Source organism: Triturus cristatus, chromosome 8 (genome assembly GCF_964204655.1).
Source record: "Triturus cristatus chromosome 8, aTriCri1.1, whole genome shotgun sequence".
Taxonomy (NCBI): domain Eukaryota; kingdom Metazoa; phylum Chordata; class Amphibia; order Caudata; family Salamandridae; genus Triturus; species Triturus cristatus.
The window spans coordinates 907,865,415-907,891,193 of NC_140591.1; the positions used below are offsets into that span (position 1 = coordinate 907,865,415).

Consider the following 25,779-nt stretch of genomic DNA (forward strand, 5'->3'; position numbering starts at 1 on the left):
TTGTCGATAGTGTTGGTGAGTGTTCTGAGCCAAACGCACTGCCCTCAGGCTCCAAAGTTGAACTTGACGCCGGATGCCCTGCTGCAGTACTTGTTGTGGGTTTATCTAGCAGGCTTTTAATTAGCAGCCGTTCATTTTCCAACTTACTCGACTCAGCTATCCAAGTTTTATACCGGGCAACATCCATTTCTGAAAAAGGAGTTAATGTCTTCAGTGCCCATTTTGTCCGTGGATCCAGAATTGTGGCACAAATGTAATGTTTTTGTGACAAAATCGTATTTTGCACCCTTGTATTGTCAGCTAAGCGACGGACTAAGCTCTTCACCAACTCATATGCTTCTTTTTTTCCCTCTACATCTTTGTATGCTTCAGACACCTCCTTCAGCTGATGCTCTAGCATTTGCAACAATGGGATAGCTTGGCCCGAGTACAGTCCTCCTTGCTGACTTCACGTGTGAAGAACTCGAAAGGAAGAAGCATCTCAGTCAGGCATTTAACTAGGCACCATTGGTCCATCTGAAGGGTCATGCCTTTCACAGTAGCATCCCCTCTTCTCATGACATAATCATTGATTGGCCTGCACTGCTCAAACAGACGGTCAAGCATGTAATAAGTTGAGTTCCAACGTGTTGCCACCTCCTGGACGAGTGCTTTGACTGGCATTCTATAGTCACATTGAATGATCCTCAGCTGCTTCCGAGCTTTAAAAGAATGGCTGAAATGAGTGCATATTCTTCGGCAGATGGTCAGTAAGTTGCTGACTATGGCTTCTTTTTTCAGAAAGTCTTAAACAATAATGTTAATGCAGTGCGCAAATCACGGAACCCTGAAATAGGAACCAAGCTCCATGGCCTTAAGTACATTACTGCCATTATCTGTGGAAACAAAACCAATCTTAAGCCCTCTTGGGCGCAGCCATTCAAAAACCTTGCTGTGAAACTCTTTCAATATGTTTACAGCAGTATGAGATTTCTCCATGGCGAACATGGACACAGTTGCATGTTTCCGAGTAGCTTTAAAAATCTCAGTTGTGTCAACAGCACCTACTTCAGATAGCTTATCTCTAACCGCCACAAATGAGACCCAGTGTGCAGTGATGCACATGTAATCAGTGGCTTGGCAACTGGTCCAAATGTCTGTTGTTGGGTGGATATTGTGAACAGCACTCTGCTGCAAAGCTTGTCCAACCAATTCCAGCACATCATGATGTAGTGCTGGAACAGAAACTCTTGCGAAATAGGATCGTCTGGGAACCTTCCATTTAGGGCAGATGGTTGACACAAATTCAAGGAAACCCACCCCTTCCACAAATGAAAAAGGGAGAAGGTCCAGCGCTAACATTTTAGCCAGTTTCGCATTGTACAACCGTGCCGTTGGGTGGTTGCGTTGGTACTGCCCCTCTAACCTAACATGCTGTCAATGGTAGGCTGGATTATTTTCCTTTGTGGTGCAGTTGTTTTCTTTAAAAAGTTAGGCTCAACGACGCACTTTGTTTCATTGCAGTACTACTCGGTCGCCTTGGTGTCTCAGCCTGACTCTGACTCTTACTGCGTTGCCACTGAGATGTTGCTGAGGAGGATGTGGGCGGTACTACTACACTACTGGGGGCAGGGCTAGAAATGTCTCCCTCTTGTTCACCTTCCACCGCGATAATATCATCCCCTGATTCTTCATGCCCAACAACAATGGGTTAAGTTTTACTTTGTCCTAAGCGAAGTAGGTGAGCCTCCCACACAATAGTGTGGTGTATTTGGAGATGACTTGTTTGGCCTCCGGTACCATAGTTTGTACCAAGCTTACCCCGCCCAACAGCATGTCGACAAATTGAGCATATAGCAATGTTCTCCTCCTTACTGCTAACCGAAAAGAAGTCCCAAACTGGGGAGGAAAACTTTCTGGTGCTGCTGGATGTGCCACTTTCAATACCAGATGAACTGGAAGGTGTGCTTGGAATGTGACTGTGCAGCTACACTGCGACTTCTACCACTACCTACTGAGGTGGTGGTTGAGCTGGATGTAGGTCCCTGCCTTTCCTTTGCAAATGAAAATATGGAAGCAGGAGTTTGTGGTGGTGTTACCTGTGTTGCTGGCATCCATGCTACATCCCTTGCAGCCCTTTTGGATAGGGTAATATGTTGGTCTCCATATCCTTTGACCCGGAAGTGATGTCCGTGATGATTGGCTCGTCATCATCATCATCCCCCTCTTGTACATCTACCTCCATAACTCTAAGGCTTTCTGGAACCTTCCTTTTCACTAGCCTTGTCCTGTGGTGTGCATCACTCTCAGACTGAGCTGGTGGCTTCCAAGTGGCATCAAGATCATCAGAAGCAGGACTTGAAGAAGAAGATGATGGAGTAACCCTCCTTTTCCTTGCTGGGGGTCTGGAAGACAATGGATCTTCTGAAACAGTAGCTTGCCCCTCTTTGTCTGCAGGAAGCTCGTTTCCTGAAATGCCCCTACTTCAGGAGGAACAACTACTATTGTGGGCTGTTGTTGTGGCTGTTCTTGCGGCTGTTCTTGCGGCTGTTTTTGCGGTTGCTGCTGTTCTTGCGGCTGCGCCTGCTGCTGCTGTTCTTGCGGCTGCGCCTGCTGCTGCAGACTTATCTGCTAAGTTTCCGCCTACATTGATTCTGTACTACTTTGCGATAATGACATTTCAACATCGCTGCGCGTTAGTAGACTGGCTACCTCTGCGACACTCATGGGCTTGGGCGTAGGTGTGAGGGGTTAGCCCGCTGGTGCGGATGTGCTGCTCCCAGCTTGGCTCCCGCCGGACAACGCTGCTGCAGGCGTGTGTTTTTTGGTCCCAAAAAACACATTTGCCGGCACACCAGTCGTGGTTAGTGCCTCTTGCTTTTTCTGTTCCTTCTTCTCACCGGCAACTTTCTTGGTCCTGGAGGACCTGGTACCTTTCTTTGGGCCCATTTTCTTCAGAGGTCAGACAGGACGCAGGTGCACAAGTTACAGAGATGTCTGTGGCCACAGTTGGACGTGATGTGGTGCGCAGTAGGACTTCTGTCTGGCAGTAAAACGGATGATGTTGATAGTTACCTCCTCCTCTGTCTTTTTGTGCACCTAAAAGCAAATAAGCCAGGAGAAGAACATCAGTGAAATGTTGCATTTGTTGTTGTGGTTCAATTACTACTAGTACAAACAAAAAAATAGAAGATATAGTGTAGCCATTTGTGAGACTTTGGCAACAAAGGCTATGGTATACTACTTACTGTGTACAGTGTACACTCTCAGGAAGGATATGAAAGAATAAGAACAACAACCAAAATACAAATGTAATGGAAGGGAGCTGCCGCTGGCAAAGGGGATGGATGGAAGCAGTAAGCCAATAGGAAAACCATGCAGGCCCATATTAACTCTCACCAGAAAAGGCCACCAGCCACATGGACACTCACAAGCAACAAGTAGGAGGCCTGGGAAACAATGAACTGCAAAAGATCTATAAAAGAAGCCAGGCAAAAGATGCATGCTCACACTGCTGTGCCTTTTTAATGCAATAAAATGCAAAAACGAAAATCCACAAGGCAAAACAAAGTCTGCAGGGTGCACACCAACACACCAGGCACACACAACAAAGGCATTTCTTTAACACACACCCAAAAACATAAATACCCCCCAAAAAACCCATTTTCCAACTCAATCCAATGCCATCCATGCCCTAAATGATGTTTAAATTCAACAGAACACACAGATAAACATTTGTTTAATGCACCTGTGGCTACCTGCTCTGAGCCTACTGGATGAAAGCAGGCCTGTGGGCAGACAAGGCCACACAAGCTTGCAGGCCTAGGCTTCAAAATGGCCACCAGCCACATGGCCAGGCCCACCCAACTACAAGAAACAGAAGACAGACAATGCAGGCCTGTTGCAAAAAACACACTGCCTGCCTTCAAAATGGCCGCCATCCTCATGGCCAGGCCCACAACAAGAAGCCTAGGCCACAAAGGAATACCATGCAGGACTATATATGGCAAAAGCAGCACACTAATAACTCCCACCAGAAAAGGCCCCCAGCCACATGGACACTCGCAAATCCCAAGCAACAAGCAGGAGGCCTGGGAAACAATGAACTGCCAAAAGGCCTATAAAGAAGCCGGGCAAAAGATGCATGCTAAACCACACTGCTGTGCCTTTTTAACACACACCCAAAAACAGAAATACCCCCCAAAAACACATTTTCCAACTCAATCTAATGCCATTCATACCCTAAATGATGTTTGAAAAACATTCAACACACACCAACGGAACAGTTGCTTCATCATGCACCCACCCATGACTAGCTCTGGGCCTACTGGCTACCCCCAACAATTTTAAAAAAGAATGATAAGTACCAAAATTGTAGTTGCAGCAACTGCAATACCCCCAATCAAACAGAGACAACACCAACTTACATGTAAAATATCAAATTCAAAAGTCCTCATATCCAATGATAATGATACAGCAGACACAAAGAGTGATCCTTCCAGCTGAAACCCAAAGGCAGAATGAACAGGAGATCAGGAGATGGACAAAGCACTGGGAGGAGCCTGATGGATAGGAAAAGGAAGTTGGAGACTCTGTGGCACTTCCTCCCTCTCCCCCCCCCCCAATTATTTTTTTTAAAAGAACTCCAAATTTGACAGCCAAATGTCAATCTGAGGAGTTTTTTCCATCCAAATCATCATTTATTGTATGAATATGTAAAGACTGTGGATGTTAGAGATTGCTATGTTTGTATGCAGTTACCTGCATCGGTGTCAGAGGGTGTTGCCTATCACCACCTTCCTGTCACATATGGAATAACATGTAGTGTATTAGCAAGTTAGTTCTATAAGGCAGGGAAATTAGAATATTATTACTCAGATGTAGATAACATTTTTGCACAGGTCCCTGTAGTTCCTGAACTAAATAAGATAAAATCTAGTAAAGTTTTAGGTGAAAATTTCCTAGAAACTAGAGAATTAACTTTAGAAGAAGTGTTTAGGAACAATCTTACTTGTAGTCTGAGAAAAGAAGAGAAGACCTTCTTGGACTTGGTAGAAGAGAGGAGAATTAAGATGTAAAGAAAGATACCTGAGGGAAAAGAAGAGACAACAGTTTGGGATGTTGAAAAGGAAAAACATTTGAAGGGAGAAACCAGTCCGGCTATGGCTTTAGATTGGCCTCAGAAAGGGAAATTGTGCATTAGACGAAATGAAACTGTTTATGACAATTATTTTGTAGGTGCAAGTGAATGCCATGATGTCTATAGAATCATGGGAGGATGGGGATTTAAAGGAGGAAAAGACCCGGTATTCCCTGGACTATATTGCATCTGTGGGAACAGGGCTTATTATCGGTTACCGGACCGTTGGTATGGCACATGCTACCTAGGTCTGGTCTTCCCAAAGATATTTCATGTGGGAAGGGGAAAAGACGGGGTGCACGAAATAGGTAGACAACTAACTCGTAGAAGGAGGGAAAGTTGGTCGAAATTGTAGGGGACGTTTTTGGAGCACTGATACCAGCAGTTGGAATATCACTGAATGCACATAAAATTAGAAAATTATCAACCGTAGTGGATCGCTTATCGACAAGCACGGCTGGAGGATTCTTACTTGTAAATACTGAAATGGTTGCTATGCGTGCCATGATTTTTTTTTTTGTAACATATTTTTATTGACATTTTCAGATTTTATCTACTGTACAGTATACCTATCCATCCATCGATTATGCCATATAGCACAGTATGCGGTATCACATTTCGTCTGCAAAGACTGAAGGAAAATTGGCAAGGAAAGGAAACAATAAAAATACAAAAACAATGTGTGTACCCTATGGGCTCTGATAGAAAATATGTCACTTAAACTGGGGTGTAACACAGGTAAAAACTAGGGGATGTGCATGGAAGTTCACGTCCAGGCCTCTCAAACTAATGCTCGAACAGTCGTGTGGGTGTGGCGCCCCAATGAATTGCGAATGTATCGACTCTTAGGCTCGACCGGCCATTGTGACAGTATGCGCTATGGTGCTACTTTGTATGCAATCATATCCCCAGCATGTGAAGGGGTTGGGTGGTCAGGATTTAAGACTGCGTATGCAGGGCTGGTAGTGCAGGTGTGTCGCCTGCTATGCGTGCCATGATAATGCAAAATCGACTTGTCCTTGACATTATTTTAGCAAAAGAGGGAGGAGTCTGTGGAATGCTGAAGGTGCAACATTGTTGTACTTACATTCCTGACGAGAGTCAAAATTTAAAGAAATATATTAAGAACATAACTGAGTTGCATGAGGAAATTGTTCCACTGGAAGTTGAAAGTGTTTGGGAAAGGATTGGAAAAGGATTTTCTACTATAAAAAGTTTCTTAACAAAATTAGGCAGTTCTTTTGTAGGTAAAATTTTGATACCAGTAACTTGTGTAGTAATACTAATATTGATTATGAAGTTAGGATGCGTATGCATCAAAAGAAGAAAATTGCAAAATAAAATAAAAAGGGAGGTTGTGAAAAGAAAGAGAAAAGAAATGAAAGAAAGAGAAGTAGAAGATATAGAACTGGAAGAATGGAAAGAAAGTATGTATAAGAAAACAAGAGAGGATGAAATGGGGGAAACTATGATGTAACATAACTGAGTAAGAGAACTGAGAAATCATTTCCACCAAAATTATGAAATTTAATGGTATTTGTGGTGATGTTAAAAAATCACCAAAGGGGGGATTGGTGGAGCAGGTAAAACGAAATTTTGTATACCTTCTCTATTTTGCATGACAATACTAATTACGTAATCATTCTACATACTAACCTGTATTAATTGTTTGGAGTGTTATTACTAATCAACCTTTACAACTTGATAAACACAAGATACATGTGGGACTAAAATGCAAATTGCATGGCCACTAAATCTAATGATTAACCATGGTACGCAAACTAACTGTAGAATGTGTTGAAAATAGAGAATTGCATGATTTACGTTGCTCTTGTGAGGCTTTGTGCTCCTGGTATTGCAGAAAAGTGAGTATCATTGCTTTAAATGTTGCTATGAGCTAGTAAAATACTAATATATATTGGGATTAGTGTGGGTTTAGACATTAGAATCTTCATTTCCGTATATTAATTATTTGTATGTTTATCTTTGCTTAAGTTGGCATTCGGGCCTACTAGGCCACAGTATTCAAAATGGAGTTCGGAAGTGGCCACCGTCATTTGAGCGCGATGCCTACTGCGCAGACTTGGGTGGCTCTGAAGCTCTCCAGGCAACATCCAACCATGAGACTACGTGTTTCCTGTCAAGGATAGGAACGTAGAGGATTGCCAGAACTCAGCTAGTGAGAATGACTGAAAATACAAAGGCGACCTGTACCCGGAGTTTTACATGTTGTTAATTCGGAACTTTCGCTTGAGAACCCGAGGAAAACTTACAAATTTGAGACATGTCATACCCTGTCCCCAGGGAAACAAAAACTCTTGGGAAAGTCACCACTTCTTGTAAATTCAGGGGGATTTAGCCAATCAGGTTACTGCTGTTTTTAAAATTTGTTGCATATTTGGTCTAGAAGTAGGGGGAAAGGATATAAAAGAAGGGGGTATTTAGTAGGGAAAAAAAAGTTGCCACCGTGTTCTCCATTGGTGATTGTTGGTGTGGAGTTCGATTTAATAGCTCGATTGTCTGGTCCTTTGACTACCTTTTGGGACTGCATCATGCTGGGCGAAAATAACTTTCCTGGACTTATTTGGGTTTTAACCTGCTTTTGACGGAAAGATTTGACCAGAAGGGATTATTAATTTATGCAGGGCTGACGGGTTTTCGGGAAATGGTCATAGATGTCAAAATAGATCAATATAATTATATGTAAATTTGTGCTAAAGAGATTTACAAAAAATTTTGATTTGATTTAAAATTCTGATTATGCAAATGAAAGTGAATTCATTCGATAAACTAAGCATTAATTAACAACCTTATGAGTCTGTGATTCTTTTAATAGGGTATTGATTAATCGATGAGTTCCGAAGCTTTAAATGTGTTTTAGCTGGTTCTACATCACCATCAACCAGTCCAACTAATTGGTCCATCGACCAAGTGGTGGAGTGCCTTGATGTTAAAGTTAGGATTCAAAAGGTGCTGATGTATATAATGTATATAATGTATAGATCTTCCTCCTATAGGTAACAAGGTACCCCACATGTCCAGCGCTCCTTTCCTCCTGTGTGCAGACTCGAAGTGAGACGTATGAGTGTTGGTGTTATGGGCCCCACCAAAGAATGCGTGCGTGAATGAGTTAGTGTGACGACAGGTCTGTGACGCAGGGAGGAATATGTAATTTTGCCCTTTTCCGCTGGAGCAATGTCCTAGGTAAGTTAGACACCACGGAAACAATACATGCTACCTTATATAAAGAAAACTAATATCAATGTACAATGCACTTAAGTTCAGGGTTCTCCTGCCTTCCTTAAAATGACTTTATTCAGCCAGGTCCTTTGCAGTTTTTGCATGTTTTACCCGTACAAGATGAATGAGTTCTAATTATTTAGCACCAGAGAAAAAATGTACAGGCTATGTATGACATGGATAGTCTCAGGTCACCAATGCTGTATTTTCTGCAGCGATTAGAGTGCCCCCCCCCCAGTAACCATACATACCATTTGACATTACCAGGGCAGGAAGAGCTGAAGCAGCCAACGCTGAGCAGATTGCATAACGTTTCTGGGTTATATTCACTCTACGATGCCAACGTCTCCATGTTTTGGTAGGGGCAAACATGCGACCTCCACGACACATCTAATTTTTATATTAAGAAATAACTGTTATAAACTTATATATTTTTTGTAGTATTTATAGTTGCTCAGATTAAATGGCTTTGTCAGTCAATTCTACAGGCATATGACAGCAGGCAGCCATCACCAAGTACAGAGTAAGACGCAAATTACAACATCATCGCAAATAATTAGTTTAAAACATTTGGACACAAACGGCTGATAGACAATAGATCAAAAGGATACGTTGCCAAAGGCACCCTGGTCAGACCTGTGCATACCACCGCCACGTACATGAGGTATACGAGCAACAGCACGGCCTGCACCCCATTATTTAGCACTAGTTTGATGCCCTAAAAAAAAAAAAAAAAAGAAATCACCGATGCATTTTAAAACAATGAAATGGCAAGTACACATTTCGACCCAGTATATAACATGCTTTACTAATGCAGTAAGAACTTCTACTTTTATCATGGATTTCAGAAACATGGACCAATTAAGTAGAAATCATTCTCAGAAGAGGCAACATTGAAAATCCACTTTGTAGTTCAAATGCCTACTGTAAGTACACAAACACATTCTGAAATTAACTGGCATAACCACCCCAATTACACATTTCGAAATATATGTATGCAGAAAAAGCTTCATACCTGCTAATTCACTGACAGCATAGGGTTGTCTGTTGTTCTTCCGTAAGTTAGTGAGAACAAAGTTCACAATATCTGGGCGAATAGGAGCCTTGAACACAGAAGGCAAGGTGACATTTTTTCCCAATACCTCACCCTTTTCAGAGTACACAGATATCAAGGGACGGGCGCAGGCCTGAATGGTAAAGAAATTTTGCATTAATCAAGCTGCATTTATTATGGATCCACACAAACACTTTATTTCTTGAAATCAAGTTTGAAGATAAAAGTGAGAGGTTAGCAGGGCCGTCAAGTTGCTCAGAATCAAAAATGATCGTCAGTCCATAGTGGCAGTTCAAAGACAGCAGGCAACTGTCACTGACCACCAGGTAAGACGCAAATTACATCATAGCTGTAGCAGTCTAGTTGTTAGTCCGTGAGACTGCCTCCATTGCCCGGAAGGGCATCCATACATTGTAACACTCTCTGGCCAGGCGTGGCCAGAGAGGATAAAATAAACGGGCGGAGGTCGCATGGGACTTTCGGCCCAGACCACAGCTCTGGTGTGTGTGCGTTATTTGTGTGGCTCCCCCGCCCCGTAATCCAAGCACCCTAGGCCGTAGACACCACTTTCCACATTGGCGACGAGGGTGGGCGTTTGTCTGCCCTTCGCATGCTGCCCGCTCACCTCCATGACCTGCTGACTGGTGGGAGCATTGACGAGCTGAGTTTCCGCGCTGCCGATCATCGGAGATCCGGTTTCATTCCGAGGCGCTGGTGGAGCCGCGTGCGAGTGGTGAAGTCTGATTGCCGCTACTGTATCTGCAGCGCTGCCTGCAGAATCGCCCAGCTGTCTGGCCCTGAATTGGCCGAAAAGGGTCCACGCGCTTGATCAGCGCTGCACAGCCTTCGCGCACACGCGTGCACCAGCCCGATCTTTCACCCGGCTTTTCCTGATTGATTCAGAGGAACGACGCAGCGCCACCTGCTGGTGGCTTCAAGGTACTGCGTGTATATAACGCCCCAAATGCTGATAAAAGAAGTGTGAGGCTGGGACTTTTGCCTGTTCATGCTCTGTTGCCTCAAAAGTCAGCCTTTGATCAACTCTCCATGCCTAAGACTTCCTAGTGCCAGGGGAAGCAGAGTCTTCTGGGAGATTAATGCACAGGCTCTCTTCCTGACTTTACTCTAAGCCTGAGGGGGAAATACCCTACCTTGCTACAGTGCCCTGTTTCATAAACTACACCCGGTCACCACCATGTCTGGCCCCGCAGCAGCGGCTGGGCCCGCGGCCCTACAAAACGCGCTGCTTGCGCAGCAAATAGTACAGCCTACATCGCAACATGCGCAGATCACAGCACTGCCCCCATTTAGTGAGCTCATTGATCCCGTGACAGCATCACCGAGGTGGACAGCTTGGATCGGCAGGCTCAACAACCACTTTACCGCCACTCGAGAGACGGAAGGCGCAGTAAAAAGGTCGCTGTTGCTTCACTTTGGGGGGGAAGAAATATATAAACTGTTTGCACACCTCCCGGATACCGGTCCTCCTACCGACTACGACGCAGCAGTCAGGGCACTAAATGCCCATTTTGACCCCCAGCTCAACCCAGAATACGAGCGATTCAAACTTCCACAAGCGCGTCAGAGAGAAGGCGAGACAATGGATGCCTTCCATGCTTGACTGCGAGAATTGGCTAGTACCTGCATGAACGAGGACCAGAACAAAGAAGTAAGAGCCCAAGCAATCCAAGGGTGCCGCAACAAACACCTTCGGACCCTCATACTGCGACAACCAGGAATCACCCTGGAAGATATTCTTATCCTAGCAAGGTCGCACAAACTCTCTGATGCCAGAGCTACAGTCATGGATGCCGCGCTTGCCCAGCAAGCGGAAAAGCCGATAACGATAAAGACGGAACGTGCGGATGCCATGCGAACTTCGCCTAGAGGCACCCGGGGGCAATGACTGACCAGACGCCCATGAGGGTCACGCTGTGGCTACTGCGGGAATAAGGAACATCCACCCGAAGAATGCCCTGCACAAGGCCGGACGTGCTCGAAGTGCGGCAACCTCAACCATTATGCCAGCGTCTGCAGAGGAGGGGCCAGAAGCAGAGGTGCTCGAGGAAGACGACCGCCGTCGAAGGCAGTACGACAGTTATCGCTTGACGAAGCAGACAAATCTCAAGGAATGAAAATGTCAGCCAACCGAAGGCAGTACCTAGAAGACTCATCCACAGAGGTGGATGCTGAAGCCTACATGATATCTTTTGCTGGCGATCTAAAACGAAGACGGAGGCCACAACCGACATGCGCAATCGAAATTGCGGGAACACCAGTAACCGCTCTAATTGACACAAGAGCATCCGTAAACGTCATGGGCTGCCAGCAGTACAAACAACTGAAGCCGAAGCCGGTACTAGCTCCGTCGAACGTAAAGATCTTGACGTATGGAAGCCAGAAGCCACTACCCCTGAAAGGAAAGATGATGGTGCAAGTCAAGTCGGACACACACAAAGTCACCACGACGTTCCTCGTCATAGACCGAGAAGCAGCCACACGGCAGAAGATCTGGGACTGGTAACTTTTGCTAACGCAGTTAAGACCCTACAGGCCGATGATATACTCGAGATGTTCCCACAACTCTTCAAAGGCCTTGGATGCATGAAAAGAGACCCGGTGAAGCTACACATTGACAAGGCTGTAAAACCAGTGGTCCTACGACACCGTCGCATACCTTTTCATCTCAGACCACTCGTCGAGCAGGAGCTACAGAACCTAGAGCAGCAGGGAGTGATCAAGAAAGTCACGGGGCTGACACCCTGGGTGTCACCCATGGTCGTAGCCGAAAAAAGCCGAAACAGCCAGGGAAAATACGTCTCTGCATCGACATGCCCCTGCCTAATCAGGCGATAAAGTGGGAGAGAACCTTACCCAAACGGTCGACGACATACTAGCGGATCTCAATGGATCTCGGTGGTTTTCCAAACTCGACCTCAACGCGGGGTACCACCAGCTGAAGCTGGCAGAAGAAAGCAGGTATATCACGACCTTCTCAACTCACCTGGGGCTACGCCGCTATAGAAGGTTAAATTTCGGCATATCTTCGGCAGCAGAAATCTTTCAAAACGCAGTTCGGGAGATGCTGTCCGGGCTCCAAGGCGTCCTCAATGTCAGTGACGATATACTCATTCACTCAGCGGCTCTCGAGGAGCACCATTGTCATCTCAGAACCACGTTGCAATGACTAGTTGACCATGGAGTAACACTCCACCGGGACAAATGTCAATTCTTCCAAAAGTCCATTGAGTTCTTTGGCTACGTCTTCAGCCAAGATGGCGTGCAAGTAGACCCTAGAAAGTCGCAAGCTATTCAACAGGCACCAGCACCCAGCACAGCATCAGAAGTTCGGAGCTTTTTGGGTATGGCCACTTACTGTGGACGGTTCATACCAAACCTGGCTACGGTGGCCGAGCCATTAAGAGCTCCTAAGGATGCAATGGGGAAAAGAAGAGGAAGATGCGTTCCAAAAGGTCAAGACGACCCTGCTGAGCAAAAGCACCATGGCCTACTTTGAACCTACACGTCGAACAGAAGTAGTAGTGGACGCCAGCCCCGTGGGGTTAGGAGCACTCCTCGCCCAAGAGACAGAACCAGGAAAATGGGTTCCCCTAGCCTTCGCAAGCAAAGCACTCACACCAACCGAAGCTCGTTACTCCCAAATTGAACGAGAGGCGCTAGCTATCAAGTGGGCCTGCAACCATTTTCATCTTTATATTTGTGGACACCCGTTCAGTGTCGTAACTGATCACCAGCCACTACTTCCGCTTTTCAGAGGCACTGCTCCGCATCCACCGCCCAGGATTGAAAGGTGGGCGATACAACTGCAACATTATCAAATGGACATAGAGTACAGGCCCGGAGCCAAAAATCCGGCTGACTTCCTGTCCAGACACCCGTTAGACACACTACCAGGAAGCGCCCGACAAGAACAACGTACCGAGGAATACGTATGCATGCTATCTCAATGGGCCTGTCCATGAGTTCTCACAATTGAACAGATAAAAGAGGAAATGGACAATGACACTGTACTCCAAAGAGTACTAGAAGCCATACGCAGGGGGTCATGGGAAGGTTTCCTCCAAGGTAGCACCGGATGGAATGAACCAGACCGAATCCGTCTAGGGAAGATGTGGCGAGTACATGACGAGCTGAGCACTTCCGACAGTGGAGTCGTATTACGTGGATCACGGATCGTCAACCCGGTAGGCCTCCAGGAACGAGCAACTGTTCTAGCCCATGAAGGCCATCAAGGTACTGTGAGGATGAAGTCGCGGATGCGAGAAAAGGTGTGGTTCCCTGGCCTAGAGGCAGCTGTGGACACTGTTGTGAGGAGTTGCTGGGCCTGCCAGCTCACCAGTAACCCTGAAGCACCATCGCCGGTAGTAACAGAGGAGCCAGCTCCATCACCGTGGTCGTGGGTAAGCCTAGACTGCAGGAGCTTCCCAGACGGAAGAGTTACTGCTGTCCTAGTCGACAGTTACACAAAGTATCCAATTGTAGAAGTCATACCGTCAACCTCATTCAACCATCTGCAGCCAGTGCTTGAGAAAGCATTTGCACTCTTTGGACTACCTCAAGTCGTAAAAACTGACAACGGACCTCCATTTCAAGGAGGAGAATTTAAAGAGCTGTTAATGCAACTAGGAATCAAACATCACAGCATCACTCCACAGTGGCCCCAGGCCAATGGTGAAGCGGAACGCTTCATGCGAACACTCAATAAAATCCTTTGCATAGCAGTAGCCGAACAATCTGACCCAGAAATGGTGCTTCATAGATTTTTAAGTGAATACCGCAGCACACCACACTGCACGACACAGCGATCGCCGTGGGTACTAATGCTAGCTGGTCCCCAACGAGACACCATTCCAGTAGCTGAGAACTGGCCACCACAGCCATATCATGCTGTCGAAACACAAGCTCGACGAAGAGCTACTAACGACAGAGTAAGTAGCCGGAGAAGAGGGCGGCCAAGAGTCATAGCGCCTGGATGCACCGTCCTAGTGCTGCACCGTCGCAGCGGAGGGAAGTTCCGCACAGCATATGAGCCCGGATTGTGGACAGTTCTGAACCTCAATGGAACTGCCCTCACCCCTAAGAAAGGAGGAGAGATCATCACCCGGAATATCTCCTGGTTTAAACAAGTACAACCGGAGGACATCGATGTTGAACACCCCAGGAGAATGGAAATGAGGAGTGTCCAAGTGGCTGTCTGCCACCACCCGCTGACAACACTCAAAACCCAGTGCCTGAAGATGCAATGCCAGCCACGGATGGTGGACAATCCAATGTCATGGAAACACCGCCAGCCGCCAGTGCAAGGAGATGTCAGCGCGATGCCCAAGGCCGCTACAGCCTAAGGCCGAATCCAAGGCCGAGCCAGAAGCTAGCAGACTTAGCATGTTGAAGTGTCGTTGATGTCCCAGAAGAACACTGATCTGGGATTAGATGTAGCAGTCTAGTTGTTAGGCCGTGAGACTGCCTCCATTGTAACACTCTGGCCAGGCGTGGCCAGAGAGGATAAATAAACGGGCGGAGGTCGCACGGGACTTCCGGCCCAGACCACAGCTCTGGTGTGTGTGCATTATTTGTGTGGCTCCCCCGCCCCGTAATCCAAGCACCCTAGGCCGTAGACACCACTTTCCACAATAGCAACCACCATCTCACATCAGATGGACATTCTTATTCACTTTAAGACACATTTTACTACGAACAAACATAGACACTCGTGATCATATCATCGGTTTCGAACATGGAGTCATATTTTGCAATTCCAAAACACACAGATTATAGTATAAAGTTAATGAGTCAACAGTTGTACCACAAACATTAAGACACTGGGTACTAAGAACATAAAAGAACCTGGCCAATCTGATTGGTTTAACAACTTTACTTTTTCTGATCCATTATTGTCATCTCCAAACACTCCCTAAACCTCCCCAAAAATGGTTTATGCATTCCCGAACAAATTTTGCTCGGTTCTCCAAATAAAATAGGTTTAACATGCACGACTTAAAGTGTGTTACTTATCTTTTGTTCCTATTCAAATATTTTCTTCTAGTCAATTTGACTCAATGTCTTGTACTGGTGACGTCAAATGCGTTTTTTCCACATTAAAAAACAGCTCCGTAAAAGTACCGTTACGTCAAACCGTTCACAACACTATACCGTATCCAACGAGTTCAAGCTGATTGGGTGTGTAGCAACATATGTAGATAAGTCAAAAGACAACTGCACAAGTAGATTGTTAAAAATGCAGTAGCTGCTTAGACCAATTGCACAAAATTAAAGAATAACGACTGTCGCGAGTTAATTAATGCCTTTCTACACAGACATGTAGAGAGTTATATTCAAGATTTATTAAGCAAAGAATTGCTAGTTCATCCAAACCGGACTGTGAATGCATTACGTGATTTTAACAAAGTAAAGTTGCGGGGGCCAAACAAATCTAGTTAATGGTGGCATACATCTAGCAAATGTACACGTTTAGAACAATTACAAAGGCAATAGATTGAACTTTTGCACCTCAACTTCACATTGCTTGCACATTACATACACACGTGGACGGACACTGAAAAATGAGACATGCAAATATGCTATAAAAGCATACCTAGATACCCCTACTCGCAAAGATCAACATGCCTGCAGCCAAGAACCGTAACCGACCACCTAATACACAGGGACCTAAACTGTTTCGTAATTTTTAAGGTGAGCATGCCACTATTATACGCTAAAACATAATTCAAGGTCTAGATGTAGTGGAATAGTGTAAAGAAAGTAATGAGCCTTGAAATTGAACTATCACCTATACTAAAAGGAGATAGTGAGTAACCGACGTTAGGTGTACAGAAGGCGACTACCTGAGCAATTGGCGTTTGAGAGGCGTTGGAATGGTACTATTAGAAAAATGCCATGTAGTCAAGTCAAGACAAAGTACACCACATTAAAAAACATATAAACAAGTACAACGGAAGAGATCAGAAATGACAGATACATGTTTTAAAAATACAAATTTCGCCTACTTTTGAAATCAAAATGTCGTTCAAACTCTCAGAAAACCAATTTGATAAATAGAAGCCCACAATCATAAATAAATACAGAGTAACATACATTAAAGGTGTAATGAACACAACCCCACTTTGAAAAAGAGGGCGTTAAACAGATCCTCAACGTTTTTTTTAACGCTACTGTTCCTGCCTGCGCCAGTGGGTAGCCAAAGACAATTCACTCAGAATCAGAGAAATACAAATCAGTTGCAGGCCACGAAGCTTGCATAGCCTACTTATTACAAAGCAACTGCACTAAACCGTTCCTGCATATTGAATGCACGTTTTCCAATAAATTAGAGGCCTGGTTAACACAAACAAAAAAAGACAACACAAATGTATCTGCAACGGTGGATTAATTCAGTCCACATCCAAATTCACACACCTACTGAAATCTGGCCTGAACAGAGCTACAGAGGATCCATTTGACAGGAAGGGAACGCATGCACTTTAGAGTTAAACATATGATTACCATAAAAACGCGTGTAAGCTGCCGTGCTAACTTCAACGAGAATTTGTAATAGCCGATGAGCGTATATTGAACAAGCATTTGCAATGCAATAGGTCTCGCATTTACCAGAGATTGAGCTATTGGCGTTGTAAATGACAATGCCTTGTATTTATATGTTGCTTTTAAAACAGATAAATGAAAGGCACTGTCATTTACAATGCCAATAGCTTAAACTCTAGCAAACGTGAGACCTATTGCATTGTAAATGCGTTCGGCACCCGTGCCATAACATTTTTTAAAGAAGCGTTATGAGAGAGTGTGTCCTGCCTGCAACAGCGGGCTGGACAAAGCAATTTGAGAAAATAGTGATGGGGGCTGTAATTAAAGCCTACTGAGTAACAACACACGTAACAGGAGGTGCCGCCATGGGAGGATACAAAATGAAACAAGGTGGTACCAAGGAGGGACTACTAAGCCTATTGACCAATGAACAGCCACAGTTTACAGTGGACAATGACACAAGGCAATAAAAAATAAGGGTGGAGAGTGGGCGGAACTTAACTTCCACACCTGAATACAGTATGCCTCGTTGAGAAGTGTATGCGCTGCCCAGGCTCGACCTAAAAATAGCAGGCTTTCTGCACATCCAGAAAAAAAAGTAACTGCTTGAAAACAATCATTGGCCTTCCGAGATCAAGCCTTGCCACTCATTCTATTCTCTATTAGTGGAATCTTGACCTATGCCTCACAACAAACAGGGTGCGGCTAGTTCTAAATGTCCTGCCATATTACAACGCATATATATATATAATTGTTTTTCAAAAGTTTTGCTTGAAGTATACAACCTTATGATTATATCAAAGCATTCAGTCAGCGCCCGTTAAAAGTGGATTACCTGCTTTGAAATGACTGCGGTGGTGCAGGTTCTGTTAAGGGCAGTAGAAACAGGCTTTGACAAAGTCAATAGATCTGGCTCTTTTATGCCCATGAAGTTGAACACAGGCATTCATAAATGCTGCTTAGGTGGGATATCTGCACAAAGGCTGGCCAGTGCTATTCGCTGGATGCTTACTCTACAGAATGTTTATATGAAATAAGGACCTGAATGTGATAAAAAGCCTGATGGCAAACAACCCCTTATGCATTTCAATGACAGTACTTCCTTGAAATAGAATGATGTGAAAGAGCAATACTGTAACCATTGTATTGCCTGAAGCAGTGCTTCATTTGAAAAAAAACAAAAAAAAAGAAGTGCCGGGGCCCTCCTCAGAGGTCACTTTAACTCACACCACCCATAGTCCCTGTCAGCGCTGTCAATGACAATACAAACACAACAACTGATATTCACATTGCTACAAGTGGGACAATTCACACTATTCCAGGCCCCCAAAGCTATAGGAAGGCTTTGAGCGGCAGGTATTAGTCATTTTTAAAGTGCAGTGAGTTAATAAACAACTATTGTTATGCTCAAGTCCCGGTGTTGACAATTAAGTGCTGGTGCCGACCAACAGTAACCACCAGCTCACAGTAAGCACTGGCCTGGAAGTTTTGGGGCTGACAAGGGTGAGGGGATGTTTTTCTGTTGTTAAACATCTGCAATCTGTCCGCTCTAGCAGTGCCGGGGTGAACATTTCAATGTGTACATCTGAGTTCAATAAAAGTCCAAGGATCTTAACCAATGGGAGGAAAACTGGTCCAGGGGTAACAAAAAAGTGGAGGATAGAGTAGTAGGAAAGGATGCAGGCTAATAAAGGATTTTTGATGAGTTCAGCAGGAATTAGTAGAGAACTATCCAGTGAGGGATGGGTATGATCTTTATTTGGATGCTGGGTAGTAAGAACGTGAACGAGCAAAAGATCTGGGTATACTCAGCACAGAAGTGATAGGGGAAGCCAATGTGAAAAACTGTAGTACCAGAAAAAGTAATGCAAAGGGAAAATAAAAGGACCTAGAAACAAAGCTAAGGAATGCAAACTGGCAGGATGGATGACTAGATAACTGAAGAGCACCTACAGATAGAGAAATGTTGCATGGAAATATAGGATGAAAAACATTAGGCACTTTGTGCCTAACACCTGCGGAGGCAAGAGTTGCTGGCACAACTGGGCAGTTGACTGAGGCGAGCACCACAGATAGCTTGAGGAGGATGGATGAAATGTTAATATGGGCCGAGATGAGGAAGAGAAAGACTTGTGTGGTATTGATGAAAGTCAGATATGGGAGAGAAGGTTAAAAACTAGCCACTTAAAGAGTTTGAGAAAAGAGGCGTTTTATAGTAGTTGAAAGGAGAGGTGGGTCATCTGATTTTCTTGGCAAGGGAAACACTAATCCTGGTTTGAGGGAATTCTTAGTAGGATTAAAATATGAGGGTGAAGAGAGACAGAATGGTCCTACCTCTAGGTGAGAAGGCCAGTGGCATAATGATTTAGGTTTTGAAAGAAGAGACATGACAAACAATCTGTTAATCGGCTGGACTATAGGAGTCGATGCTATGGTAAATGAAAAGCAGAGGAGATTGGTTACATGACAGTGGAGGAGGGCCAGAGAGGACAGAGCAGAGAGTCTCTGATTGCATGCTTTTAGGATAAAGAAGACGCAAAGTCGCTGGCAATAAGAATGGACTAGGTGTAGTGGAACAGAGGTGAGAGGAGAGTTTGTGCTATTTGATTTCGTTCTTTTTTTAAAAAAAAAAGCTGGGGGTAGAACGTGATGTGGATTTGGCGGAGCTCAAAGTAGCTGGTGCTTGAAGAACCTGTTTGTAATTTTTTTAAATGTAGATGGATGAAAGATTATTTGCATCATTTAAGGAGTGCAGGCATGTGGGTCTTTTGGCTCCAATGGAAAATGTGGTCCATGATTGTAGGGGTGATTGTAGCGGGAACAATATATTTTGGAGTAGTAGAAGTTGACGGCAGACAGGAGGTAACAGTTGAAGTTGTCTAAGAAGAGATTTTCCAGCAGCAGAGTGTGATCATGAGTGATGTGGTTCAAGAAAAATCAGTGACTACATCTGGTATGAAATTTCCATTTAAATAAGGCGATTTCGGGGGGAGGAGCCAAGATGGCGACCGGAGCAGACGCTTGAGCGCCCGGCTCCGTCGGCCCTTGGCCTCGGACTATCATCCTGACTCCTATCCTCGCCGATTTTCGAGGTGCAACGTGTGCGACGACGCGCTGACTGCGCCGCAGCTTTCCCGGAGTCTTAGCCCGCCCGGACGCCGGAGTTCTTGGTGCTTTTGTTCTCCGCACTGGACCCCTGCTCTATCGTGGCCTTGGCCGGCCCCCTGGAAGCTCCGCAGTTACCGGACCCACGAGCGTACACCTGAGCCCTGAGGTCCCGGTCCCGCCTCACACCACGGACTGTTGCCGGATGAGCCGGGGGAGGGACGCCCGGACACCTCCTGCACCCCGCACCTGATGGGCTGGAGCTATAGGGTAAGCCCCGGTGCAGCGGGTTTCCTGCCCCGTTCTGTGGACCGCGCTGTGGGAGGCTGCAGACCCCCTTCTTCTATTGCCTAGTCGGCTGCGAAGCGAACCCGAGGGAAGGGCAGCGACTGTTGGCTTTTCCCTGTTGCGGCGCAGACCTGAGGGGAATTGCCTCCTTGCTACGACCCCCCCCCTGGCCACTGTACCGTTCTGCGGTAAAACATGGCGTTGATTGCCTGCTCGCGGCTGGGGGATGCTACTCCGGTCTCGCCCGCTGCCCGCTTCGCCCTCCCTCTACCAGACACCAGCTCCACAGTGCCGTCCCGGATTGCTACCGATGTGGGGGCGCAGCCTCCGCTGACATGCGGCTCCGTTCTGGCTGCCCTGTGGGACTTTCGTCTACAAATGTGTCTTGGCTTGCAAGCGCTGAGTGAGCGGTTTGACTCCATACTGTCGGCTGCGGGTCGTGAGCACCCCGTTTGTCATCAACAAGGCGTGGGTCTGCCAGTGCTTTTGTCCTCTTGCGGGGACGCAATGGCTGTGTATGATCGTGCTACACTGGTGCCTGCATCTGGCTTTACCGGCACCCAGGATCAATCGCTCTCCAGCTCAATTGCGGATATTTTGTCTCCCCGTTCATTGCTGCCTGCTTCGTTGTTGCCTGCCTCACCGTACCCGCAAGAGTATCCAGCAGAGCGACACCTGACGTCCTCGAGGAACCGTTCATGGTGGCCTACTGCTTCTTTTCTGTGGAACTCCTGTACTTTACATGCCAGGTCTGGACTTTATGCGGTGCACAAGGGGACCTCAATAGATGGTCGGCGGCCATTTTGTGACTCTACTTCACCATCTTCTCCCAAGCGGCCATATTGTCTTTGTCTGCACGGGGTGCGGGGCCTTCATGTAGGGGCTGGTGTAATCTTAAGCCCGCGATCGGGCCAGGGCTGAATTGATTTATATCGCCATGGTTTCACGGATGGGCTGGACTGGGACTGGAACTGTTTGCATATGTTGTGCGCACTCGTCGCGGTTTGTTCGCCTTCATTTAAATTGTTGTGACACGTTATCTTCACATGATCGCTTTTGGCGTAGTGGGCTCTCAGTGTGTGGAGGCCATAGTTGGCCGATGGTTTCGGGCGCTCTGGGGTAACGTAGGCTCCTCCCCACTCACCTCTCTGTTCTCTTATTTTTCTTTACTCTATTCCTACTTTCTCTCTTGTCTATATTTCGGGTTCATTGGGCGACAGGCACTATGCTGGGGGGGGGGTAGGCCGTAGCCTCCGCATTGGTGTAGGGTGGGGGGGTAATTCACTGTTTCTACTTAGTTCTATGGGCCTTTTTCTTTTATGTTTCTGCGCTATACTTGTTTCGATTCGGGGTCCGGGTGTGGGGTGGATTGAGTGGGGGCGGCTCTGGAGGGGTGCATATTTACTCATGTGACTATCCTGTTATATAACTGCATCGCCTCACTGCCTGAGATTTTCCTTCCATGACCGTTTTAATGATGCTGCTGCTCTCCCGTGTGGTGAAGCTATCTTGCGGACTCGAATCTCCTTGGTTCTTATTCTTTACTGATTTTTCCCTGATAAAATTATTTTGAAAACCTTAAAATTAACCTTCACTTCTCCTCCCCCTGGTGTCAAGGATCTCTCCAGTGTATACCTCTTGACTCGTTGCTAATCTTGACCGTGGATGCGCAGGGGATGTAATGTTTGTACCAATGCTTAACCGTACCGTGGCCGGCCTGACGGCTGTAGGCCCGTATTTGTTCTTTTCACATGCACAAATAAAGGTTTTAAAAAAAAAAAAAAAAAAAAAAAAAAAAAATAAGGCGATTTCAGTGGTGTGTGTGGGAAGCAGGGAGATGGGGAATGGTACACGAGTTATGGAATGGGCAGGCAAGCCGGGAAAGAGACCAGTGAGGTGGATGTTAGCATGAGATCTAGAGGCTTGTCATGTAAGTTAGGGTGGAGAGAGTGAGAGTGGTCAGATAGAAGGTAAGCTCATCTTCAAGGTGTTGAGAGTAGTGTCACCAAGAACCATGAGAGGAGAAGACGGTGGAGCACAGCCTACGATTGCAAATCATGAGGTGAACATTGTTATCTCTACACATGCAGCTGCAGCAAACATTCACACAAATATTCTGGGTAGACATTTTCATCTCGAGCCAAATATCCTGTGTGAGAAAATTACGCAATCAGATTTAGCATAAAGAAAACAAAAAATGTTTGTAATACATATAGCTTAAAAACCGTGAGATTGGCATGATTACACTCACAAAATAAATATTATACAGATCCCCTGCTATGAAGCTCTGTATAAATGCAACTAAAATACAATGTTAAAATAGTAAGCCAGTCACAGACACATCTTTGGACTCTTGGAACCAAATATGGGCCACTTTGTCACCTCTGCTCGTAAACTTCCTAGTTCTCCCTCCCCTGATAAAATCTTAAACTGATTTATCAAGTACAGAATGCCTGCCTCATCTAACAAACTGTGCACTCGCACATCATTTGTGGGAGGTCACGGGTACCCCGAATTCCCAATGGTACATATTCGAATACCCAAGAGTTGCAAAGCTCTAGTCAGAAGCCTATGAACTGCCGAGATGGTAAAAATGCCGCAGTTAATATTCATTCAAAGTGATACATTTTCATTGAATTCCCTTCAAATAATGATTCTAAATCCCCTTACCACGGACGCCCATCACCAAGAGACAGCAGCTGAAGGCCCACAAGAAGGAGGCAAACGCCATGGCTCACTGCGCAGAATCACCTCCGGACTCCAAAGTTGCGTGCACTGAAGCCCTCATGTTATGAATGAGTATTTATCAACAACCAGTGGCGTGGGTCGATGCCAGCGTCACAAGTGCCAGCCCGCCATTATCTCAGAGGGCTGTAAATACACGAACAGGCTCCCTAATAATCTGATAGGCACCTGATCGTGTTAGCAAGCGCTTCAAGTCAAAGTTCGCCTGCTGGCAGGTGCTCCATGGAGGGTTCCAAAGGCGGCCATATTCACTGCAGGGCATGATGCATGTTGCGTTCTACAAACAAATGCTGTTTCTCCTATTGATTCCCTGTTTGTGCCAACTCCGCGGATTCTTCTGGAAAAACAGGGCTGTAGAGATAGAACAATAAGGGAGAATTGATCCATTGACCTTGTTAGGGGCCATGCCGTGACACCGCTGCCAGGCAGGGAAGGCCGATTGCAGCTAACAGTTTTTAAAGAGCGTGGGAGCCAGCGTGAAAATGTCTGACATAAGGACATTTTCATCAAGGCTGAACTAACGAGGGCGGAAATCGAAACTAGTGGTGAGTGCGCACCACAGAGGAGCGGGGGCGAGGGAGCCTGTCGTCTGTGCCGCGCTGATGCGTGTGCTAGACACGGATGGGAATGGGCGTTGCAAAGGCGGGACATGCGCCCGCCTTTGCCCAATCGCGGGCCTTTTTTTATAAAAAAAAACACGCGAAAGCCAATGCCTGCCGGCGAAAGCCTGATCACACGCACAAGTGTGTGGTCAGCTTTCAAAACCCCCTTACAAGAGGTCTCGCGCTGCGCGAGCAGTGTTGCGCACTGCAACGCTAGGCGCGAGACCTAAAAAGGATTATCAATTTCTATTGCCTCTACATTGCTAATACAAAAGTCATAACTGTTAAAAACATTTCCATTTCAATGCCAGTAGCTCTAACTAAAAAAAATAAAATGTTAGACCTATTGCATTGCAAATGCTTGGTCTAAACATCTGCCTTCCGAAGCACAAGACCACACACACCGAACCTTAACATAGCCTTGACATGAAGCTAACATGGCCTGGACATGAAACTAACGCATATGGGTTGAACATTTCATCCGAGCTTGCTTTGAAGTGTAACTTCTCACACCTCTTGAGTGGAAGATTAGTAAAGTAATTCGAAGGTCATCTTTTCAGAAAATGTCCACATTATGGAGAAAGCCTGTCCCCCTAACCTGATCCCCTTTGCTCACGAGGCTATAAATAATAAATGTAAAATGATTTGCAAAAGACACTTTTAAAACTTCTGAAAAAGCTGAGTCCGTAAACACTATTGAAAATAAAAAAAGATTGTGAACTATAGTCCTACATAATATGACCACGTAAACAAATATGTTAAGTAAATGATAATTTGACACAACAATATACGTTAAGCTGCAGCAAATGACATTTGAGCATTCGAGATCTCCGTTTATTTTTCGCCTATGTTTTACATTTAGTTAACATCTTGAGGCTGTCCCTTCACCTAGTCAAAAGGTTACGGCAGAATACACAAAATCAGTTAATTTCTTTACTGAAATCCTTCATGAGTGACTGTAAGCAGAGCGAGGGGTGCGTGCATTTCTTCAGCTGCTCGGCTCGGTGCGCTGCTGCTTCTGCCTGCTAGCTGAAGCTCGCTTCTCCTTGGGTGGGAGGAGCTGCTAGGGGCTCGTATGAAATGTCCAATAGGCAGGACTTCCAGAGTCTGCCGAAGGGAAGGGGATACACGATCTCTCGGGGAAACCATAGTACCCCCAGGGGCACCCCGCTTTCCCCCCTCCCCCAAATTAGGTTACCCAAAGAAGACACAAGAAACAGTTGTAAATGGGTAACAAATGCTGCAGGATTTATTACATAATTCCAGGATATGTAATAGGTGGGTTATCTTACGGGCGATCCAAGGGCAGGCGGCCATCTACTTCACCTGCCCCGCCTGATGAGCCGGGCAGCACGGGAACGACCCGCAAGTGCTGCCCCCCAAGTGATTCTTTTTTCGATCACGTGCCGTTGAAATTCTACTCACACCCCCCCTCTCGGGGCGGAGCGTCGCATAGCAAGCCCCCGGTTGTTCAGGCCCACAACCGCCCGCAGGCCTAGCGGGGCGCCGACCGGCTTCCGGGACCTCTCTTGAGGCTCCTCGTTTTGGCTCAGGCACCACGTGGTGCCGCGCAGAGGTACCCTTTGTACCGGCCTGCTTCCAGATCGCCCTGTAACTCCGCCTGCAATGAAAAGAAAAACATTAAAACGTTCAGCCAAAAACCCCACCCCACCACACCACGCCGGGTAAGCGGTAGGGAGGGTAAAAAGGCGAGGTGGGCGACAAAGAGGTCGCCAGTGAGGGTGGGGGAAGGCTAAATAGCCTTCCCCTCACACCTGGGCCCGGAAGTGACGCGCCTTGCGCGTCACCTCCGGCCCCCGACACGGAGGGGGGGCAACAATCAGGATCCCTGCCCCCGCCCCCCCCGAAGGAGGGAGTGGGGAGGGGTGACCGGGGCCCCGGGGCCACTAAGGCGCCGACCGCCGAGTGGCCCCCTGCGGGGGCCGCGGTCAGCGGCATAGTACCCCCAGGGGCACCCCGCTTTCCCCCCTCCCCCAAATTAGGTTACCCAAAGAAGACACAAGAAACAGTTGTAAATGGGTAACAAATGCTGCAGGATTTATTAC

At 46.2% G+C, this 25,779-nt stretch overlaps 1 long non-coding RNA gene and 3 other non-coding genes across 4 annotated transcripts in view; all 4 read right to left on the minus strand.

Annotated features, from left to right (window-relative positions):
- The window catches only part of LOC146805247 (uncharacterized), a 50,729-nt gene extending 41,650 nt beyond the window's left edge, over nt 1-9,079 (minus strand). Inside the window, exons 1-2 of the long non-coding RNA XR_014967441.1 lie at nt 8,971-9,079; nt 8,611-8,749 (exon numbers count right to left, since the gene is read on the minus strand). This is a non-coding gene — a long non-coding RNA (uncharacterized LOC146805247). The remainder of the gene's footprint in view (nt 1-8,610; nt 8,750-8,970) is intronic.
- Nucleotides 8,811-8,910, minus strand: LOC146805249 (small nucleolar RNA SNORD16). The gene has a single exon (XR_014968381.1). It is a non-coding gene; the product is annotated as a small nucleolar RNA SNORD16 (small nucleolar RNA).
- Nucleotides 9,080-9,172: 93 nt separating the features above from the next.
- Nucleotides 9,173-9,240, minus strand: LOC146805250 (small nucleolar RNA SNORD18). Its single transcript, XR_014968375.1, has one exon. It is a non-coding gene; the product is annotated as a small nucleolar RNA SNORD18 (small nucleolar RNA).
- Nucleotides 9,241-9,665: 425 nt separating this feature from the next.
- LOC146805251 (small nucleolar RNA SNORD16) lies at nt 9,666-9,767 on the minus strand. Its single transcript, XR_014968380.1, has one exon. It is a non-coding gene; the product is annotated as a small nucleolar RNA SNORD16 (small nucleolar RNA).
- Nucleotides 9,768-25,779: the final 16,012 nt, after the last annotated feature.